Source organism: Rattus rattus, chromosome X (assembly GCF_011064425.1).
Source record: "Rattus rattus isolate New Zealand chromosome X, Rrattus_CSIRO_v1, whole genome shotgun sequence".
Taxonomy (NCBI): Eukaryota; Metazoa; Chordata; class Mammalia; order Rodentia; family Muridae; genus Rattus; species Rattus rattus.
The window spans coordinates 126,252,826-126,260,427 of record NC_046172.1 but is presented as its reverse complement, the minus strand read 5'-3'; positions in this window follow the sequence as shown (position 1 = coordinate 126,260,427).

Below are 7,602 nucleotides of genomic sequence, written 5' to 3'. Positions count from 1 at the left end.
TCAGCTGTTTCTGTGGACCTGTGCCTTGAGTTCACCAGGCAGGTCGTTTGTAGCAGAAAAGTTGGTCTTACCTGTGGTCCCGAGGCTCAAGTTTGCTCGAGGGGTGTTGCCTATGAGCTCTCCTCGGCCTCAGCAACCAGGAAGATCTGCGCCGCCTTTTCCGGGAGGTTCCGTGCACCAGGGTTCCAGATAGCTTTTGGTGTTTTCCTCTGGGATCAGTACTGTGTGCAGCGTGCAGTCTCTTCTGGTTTCCCAGGCGTGTCCGCCTCTCTGAAGGTTTAGCCTCCTCCCACGGGATTTGGGTGCAGAGAACTGATTATCTGGTCGGTCCCTTCAGGTGCGGCGTCTCAGACGCAGTGGACCTGCTGCTCCTGGGCCCTCCTCTACGGGTACCCAGAGGCTGTATACAGTTTCCTCCTGGGCCAGGGATGTGGGCAGGAGTGGGCAGCATTGGTGGTCTCCTCCGTTCTGCTGCCTCAGGAGTGCCCGCCCGACCAGGGGGCCAGAACTCCCCTCCGGGGGGCCTGGGAGCAGAGAGCTGCTGAGGGCAGGGATCCACCGGCCCGGGACTCTCGCCCTCGTTCTTAATAGGTGAGTAATGGACCACATTTTCTGCATCCATTCTTCTGTTGTGGGTCACCTGGGTTGTTTCCAGCTTCTGGATATCACAAATACAGCTGCTATAAGCATAATGGAACATGTGCCACTGTGGTATATTCCCAAGAGTGTTATTTCTGGATCTTTAGGTAGGTCTATTTCCAATTTTCTGAGGAACCTCCAAATTGATTTCCAGAGTGGTTGTATTAATTTGCAATCCCACCAACAAAGGAGCAGTGTTCCTCTTTCCCCACATCCTTGCCAAAATGTGCCGTCACCTGAGGTATTTTCAAATGTTGTTGAGTATAGGTTTTTAACATGTGACATAATGATTCTTCGAATTTCCTCAGTGTCTTTTGTCCCCCCTTTTGTTTCTGATTTCACTAATTTGGATACTCTCTTTCTCTCTGTGCCTTTTAGTGCGTTTGGATAAGGATTTGTCTATCTCGTTGATTTCAAAGAACCGACTATTTGTTTAATTAATTGTATTGTTCCCTTTGTTTCTATTTTATTGATTTCAGCCCATATTCCTTTTGGCTGTTATGTTTTGTTTTTGTTCTAGAGTATGCAGATGTGCTGTGAAGTTGCTAGTATGAGAGCTCTCCAATTTCTCTATGAAGGCACTCAATGCAATGAACTTTCCTCTTAGCACCGCTTTCACTGTGTCCCATAAATTTGGGTATGTTATGCCTTCATTTGATTGAATTTTAGTAAGTCTTTTAATTTCTTTGTCTGGTCTTGACCCATTTTCATTCAGAAGGGAGTTGTTCACTTTCCCTGAGTGTTAAGCTTTCTGTTGTTTCTGTTGTTGCTAACATCCAACTTTAATCTGGCTTGTCTGATAGGATGCAGGAAATTATTTCAATTATTTTTTACCCGTTGAGACTTGCTTTGTTTCTGAATATGTGATCGATTTTAGAAAAAGCTCCTTAAGTTACAGAGAAGAAGCTATATTCTTTTATGTTTAAGTGAAATGTTCTGTAAATAAATATGTTAGATCCATTTCGTTTACAGTGGTCAGTTAGTTCCAGCATTGATCTTTTTAGTTTCTGTCTAGATAACCTGTCTATTGGTGAGTGTTGGGTATTCAAGTCTCCACTATCAGTATGTGAGAATGAATATGCTATGTTTCTTTTACAAACTTAGGTGTCCTTGTACTTGGAGCTTAAATGTTAAGAATTGAAATGTCAGGCTGGAGAGACGGTGGCTCTGTGGTTAAGACCATTGACTCTTTCCAGAGGACCCAGGTTCAAGTCATGGCACTTACATGGTCATTCACAATTATGTGTAATTCCAGGTCCAGAGATTCAACACCTTCATACAACTATACAGGCAGGCAAAATAGCAATGCACATGAAATAAAATACTAAAAACTTGAATGGGAACAGAATTGAAATATTCTCTTGGTGGATTTTTCCACTTGATGAGTTTGTAGTGTTCTTCCATTTGATAAATTTGACCTCATTTACTTTGAGGTCTATTTTGCTGTATATTAAAATATCTACATCAGTTTGCTCCTCAGGGCCATTTGCTTTGAACATCTTTCTCCAACCCTTTATGCTAAGGTAATATCTATCCTTCATGTTGACATGTGTTTCTCAGATGCAGCAGAAGGGAGGAGCCTGGTTTTGTATCCATTTGTTAGTCTTTTATTGGGGAATTAAGAAAATCGATATGGAAAGATATCAATGACCAAAGATTGTTGATTCCCGATATTTTGTGTTGGTAGTAGTGGCAGCTACAGTTTGTGTGTGTGCTCCCCTTCTTTTGATTCTGCTAATGTGGGACTCTTTATGTATTTCAAGAACAGAGATAGAAATGTGAGTCTGCCTTCAGTTTACCTGTTGTGCTGGGACTAACTGACCTTGGATTAGCAATGGGTGCCTGCTGGGTTTCGGGTCTGGGTCAAAGTAACACATTTTGGGAGGAAGATTAGAAGAAGATTTGTGGAGTCCTCAAGAGATGAGAGCAGGGGGGCAGGAAAGGCTCCCCAGAGTATTCTGCTGCAAAGCTGTGGATGAGATTGGGGGATTGAGTCTGGAGGAAAAGAGAGGGAAGAGGAGGTCTGCCAGCAGCATCCCTTTTTTTCTGGCAGGCAAGGCCCATGGTTAAGCAGTACATGCCTGCTGGAGTTTTGTGCTGCGATACCGTTACTAGTGGAGGAAGGGAAGTGATAAGGGGATGGTTGGTGGGATCTACAGGATATGTTGGCAGTCAGGGAACAGGATGTTACAGCTGGTGTTGTGTTGCAGCACTAGGGATGAGACAGGGGTATGGCATATGATAGAATGGAGAGCATAGCTGAACAGTTTTATATTTTATGTTAAAATCAAATATGGACCATCTGTGACCTCTCTTTTTCTCTCATAATCTGTTATCCAGTCTTCAAGAAACCCTTTAAACGCTATAAAATTTAGAATCTCTCTTTTCTCTATCTCTGTTACCACTGACATGGTCCAAGCCACCAATATCTCTTGCCAAGTCAACTGCAGTCACTTTTCAACTTGTCTGTCTACCCAGTGGTCAGTTCCTGATAAAGCACGTATCTAGAGCCACTTTAGATGTAAATCAGATCATTTGTACAATGTTCAAAAAAGGGAAGCATAATGCAACTAGGACTCTATCTCTGAATACAAATTACCAGTGCTCAGATTCAAACTTCTATAGTATCACTTACTGCCTTGCTAATCTTGGCCAAGATGTTAATATCTTTGCTACTTGACTTCATTTTAACAATGAAGATTATATTAGCAACTACATTATAAATATGTTTGAAGAGTATATGATTAGATATACCGAAAGAACCTGGATGAGTGCTTAGAACCTAAACTAATGTAGTTATCATGTAATTTATTTGCTCAACATACTACATAGAATCTGTTGTGATTAGAATAAAATAAAACATGGGTGGATTTTGGATATTGCCCACAAAATCTGGTATTAAGATGTTTCTGCCTTTTATTATTCCTTTCTTGAATAATTCATTTCTTGCTAATACTATAATACAGACAATACAATATATGCCTGTGTACTGGAGAGATGTCTCAGCTTAATAACACTGGAAAATCTTTCAGAGAACACAGGTTTGATTCCCAACTACCACCCATATAACAACTCTGTAACTCCTGTTCCAGGAGAACTGATGCCTTCCTATGACCTCTGTAAGCACCAAGAACACGAGTAATACGCTGCCATACATCAGGCAAAATATTCATATACACAAAGAGAGATGCACACACAAAGAGAAACATTCACACAGACACATATTATGCAAGTGTGTGTGTGTGTTGTGTGTGTGTGTATGTGTGTGTGTGTGTGTGTGCGTGCGTGCGCGCGTGCGCGCGCATGGGCGTGGGAAGGCTGGGTGATCTCATTTCTCACTCTACAAATATTTGTTGAGCATCTAGAATATCCAGATACACCAATGACGAAGCAGGTGAAAGTGTTTATGAACAACTCTATCCACTCCTGTATTTGTTCCCAGAATTCTGTTTCCTCAAGCAAATCAAGAGACATGTCTTTGACCCGGAAATGGATAGAACCAAACATGAGTGAGAGAGAATTTAGGCTGTTATAGCTCAGAAAAAGCATGCTTTCCTGGGATGCATCAAAGGGTGGGAAGGGGACAGCATCTAACAGAGAAAGAAGAGGGGATAATAAAAACGGAGGTCCTGATTTCTCAGGTATAAACATTAGGTGTCCATAAATTAGGTGGATTATCAAAGAATTATGAGGTCTCAATTCCAATCACCTAGCACAATATCTCTGCTATTCAGAGCTAAACCCATCTTCCAAAGCCACCAGTCCTATCTTCTCTAGGCAAAGTCCTGTGCGTGGAAAATAAACTACTCACCTACTCCAACTGGAATACTGAAAGACTCCCACTCTACATTATAGGAAAATGATACTTTAATAATACAACAAGGATGAAATGAGCCAGTAAGTTACTACTGAAGAAGCTATTTAGAAGATAATTCTAAGGCGTTTCACTGAATTATTGGGAAATAATGCAAGTTTTTATTAACGCAGACTGAAGGGGAAAGTACACATTTATTTTTAGCTTGTTATTAGACTAACTGCTGAATGAAGACTCCTTTTCTGTAAGGTAAACAAGAAGTCAGATGATTGAGTTCATCTGAAAGAAACACAGTTCCTGTGTTCTGTTCTGTTCCTGTTCCTGGCTGTGCCACTGACCACACACTCAGGTCTCCTTAGGGCAGGGGTTAGCCTGGGAGCAGAATGATAACGAAAAGTGAATTCTATATACCCTAAACAGTTCCAGGGCTTACAAATGACACAGCCTAAAGTTTAGGCTGCAGCAGCAACCTTGTGGTTTGGGAGCTAAACCAAAAGGTTTGACAAACTAGAATAACTAGCAGCCATACCCACCTCAATCCTGTTTCCTACGTTGTTTGCCATTGAACATAACGGGATGTTAGGTCCCATTCCCATGCTTAGGAAGCAACTTGTGCATCAAGGGGTTTTTTAATAGAAATCTGGAAACAAATATTTCTTTGGTACATGAAAGACCTCATAATTCTTTTGTATACTTATACTACATTTATGGATTTTTTTCCACTTTCCACTGTGTATATTTCAATTATATAAACACAATATGTCCTTTCTCCTATAAAATGTAATTGGTACACATAAAGAAAAGGGCACTTGTAATGGCAAATCTTGGTTGTCAACTTGGCACAACTGAGAAGAGTCCAAAGTTGAAGAATTACTTCGATCAGATTGGGCTCTGTGCATGTGCACGTTCCTATGACATTTCCTTGATTGTTAATTGATGCAGAAGGACCTAGCCTACTGTGGACCATACTATCCCTAGGCAGATGTGTCTGGGCTGTATAAAAAAGATAGTTAGCCATGACAGCAAGCTAGTAAAGCAGAATTCCTCAATGGACTCTGCATTATTACCTGTTTCCAGGTTCCTGCCCTTGACCTCCTGCCATGACTTCTCTCAGTGTTGGACTATAAATAACATGTACAATGAAATAAATGTTTTCCTCTCCAAGTTGCTTTCAGTCATGGTGTTTATCAAAGCAACACAAAAGTAGATTAGAAAGGCTCCTTTGACTACTACTTCCCTGGCCTATTCCTCTTTCCATAGAAAACTACTCTGATCACCTTGCTTTATATCCCTCAGGGTCTTTTCCTATTCCCCTCTGTTTTGGAGTATGTCTAGGAGGAACAGTGGTGGCCATCTGTATGTAAACACCCAGGCCACACAGCTGCAAAGCCGTCTCCTGCAGGAGGACCTAATTGAAGACTTCCTGAGAGATCAAGGATTGCTGATACAGATAATGCCAGCCAATCAGGAACTGCTGTTTAGAAGAGATGCTTTCTTGGGACCAAGGGGGCACGGGTAGAGAGTATTAAAGGAGCTTGTAGCAGTATACAGATGAGCTTGCTAAGGCATTTCTCACCTGATCCCGGAGTCTGTGTCTCTGGGATGTTTATTCCCAGCCACCTTACCTCTAACCCCCAAAGGCAGTTAGGGTCTGGTAGTAAGTAGTAGTCCAGAGTACAGACACCAGATATGTATCCATTTAAATTTGTAAAGGTGTTTGTTTTAATTTTGAGATTATAAAATTTGATCATCCCCCTCTTCCTTTTCCTCCCTTTAAACCCTCCCACATAACTCCCCTTGCTCTTTCAAATTCATGCCACTTTTTAAAAAAATATATCATTTTTGTTGCATGCATATACATGTCTGTATGTATACATATTTCTAAATATAGTCTGCCCACTATGCACAATGCTACTTGTACATATGATTTCAGGGCTGACTATTGATACTGGATAAACCAATTGGTGTGCGCTTCTCTGGGGAAGACTGTTTCTCCCACACTCACCACTCTTTAGCTGCCTGTAGTTCTTCGTGTAGGTTTAGGGCCTCATGGGCTTTCCCCCTTTCGTGTTATTATATCTAATGTCATCTTCCTTGTTTTGCTCATATTTAGTCAGTCCTGAGATTATGGGTGTAGCTTCTGAAATCACTAGAAGACACAATCTCAGAGAAAATTATTTATATACTCTGGCTCTTATAATCCTTTTACCTCCTCTCCTTCAATATTTCCTGAGCTTTAGGCAAAAGAACATGTTATAGATTAATCCACTGGAAGTGGAGTCCACAACTCTCCATTTTGACTGGTTGAGTTTTCTATAGTTGCCTCTGTCTGTTGAAAAGAGAACTTTCCTTGATGGGGGTGAAGGCTACACCTATCAGTAGGTAAGGACGAATGTTTAGAGTTCAGTCAGGGATTTTGCTGGTTGAGTAAAGTGGTGGTTGCAGATGTTCCTCCAAGATCTATGACTTTTCTAGCCTTGCGTAGTGGACTAGGTTTCCAATCCAATAGGATTTCCCTCTTGTTGAATGGGTCTTAAGTCCAATTAGCGAGCCATTGGTTACGACCATGGTATGCATGCCATTACTGCACACTCAGGGTTCTCATACCATGCTAATCATTTTTGTGGTTGATAGGCACAGTACTTGGGTAGGGTAGGGCTTATTGGTTGCTTCCCTCCTTTGGAAGCTGGCATGCACCTTCTGTTACCATGAAAGCCAGTCCTCATGGAAGAAGCATCTAAGTAACATGCAGCTCAGGAATCCCTTGGTCCTCTGTTTAAAGTGCATGATATCCTCAGAAATAGGAATGTACCTTCCACCTCTGGGGGCAACCCATGGCAATAGCAATATCCTTTAGTGTTTTGGAAGTCTCTTGGACAACCAACCTTGACTCAAATGAGTGCTTCTCATGCCTGGTATTTGGGGTTTTGTTAGGTGGCTCTTGGCTGTTGGATAGAGCACATCAGCCTAGATGACAAAATTTCATTTAAACGCTTCCCGGTTGCTGCCATCACAGAGAGCCCGTGGGCAGCACCCGACAAGCGAACTTGAGCCTCGGGACCACAGGTAAGACCAACTTTTCTGCTGCAAGAAAGCGGCCTGGTGATCTCGGGACACACGGAGGCAGAATTACTCTAGGACCGGGCACG